This window comes from Theobroma umbraticum, unplaced genomic scaffold (genome assembly GCF_002168275.2).
Source record: "Theobroma umbraticum cultivar Fairchild unplaced genomic scaffold, ASM216827v3 scaffold_34.0, whole genome shotgun sequence".
Classification (NCBI taxonomy): domain Eukaryota; kingdom Viridiplantae; phylum Streptophyta; class Magnoliopsida; order Malvales; family Malvaceae; genus Theobroma; species Theobroma umbraticum.
Window position 1 is genome coordinate 2,557,415 of NW_018397275.1, and position 422 is coordinate 2,557,836.

General features: G+C 27.3%; 1 long non-coding RNA gene across 1 annotated transcript in view; it reads right to left on the minus strand.

Annotated features, from left to right (window-relative positions):
• Positions 1 to 422, minus strand: part of LOC110427478 (uncharacterized) — a 2,411-nt gene that overhangs the window by 757 nt on the left and 1,232 nt on the right. The window lies entirely within an intron of this gene.

Genomic DNA, 422 nt, shown 5'->3' on the forward strand with positions numbered 1-422 from the left:
ATTAACTTAAAATAATTTAAATAAAACCTACTAATATCTATGCATCACTACAAGAACTAAGCTAAATTGCTATCAAAATTTAGACCAAATAACTCTATATCATAGAGTTATTATACTCTCAAACTTAATATTTTGCTAGTCCTCAAGTGAAACATAGAGAAGAAACTAACCTACAAAAAAAAATTTAGATGATGAAAACAAAATAAATGTAGCAACTACTAGAGATAAAGTGCACCAACTCAATGATTCCCTATAATTTCCTCAAATATATGTCTATTAATCATTAACTTAAGGAAAAATATTAGCATCATTCAAATTCATTTTTCAATTCTTATGCAAGCACATTCTCAAATGGTTTTCCCTATGTGTGTGAAATCTTTTAACAAAAATATCATGACATCCGGATGAGTTTATGCCAACAC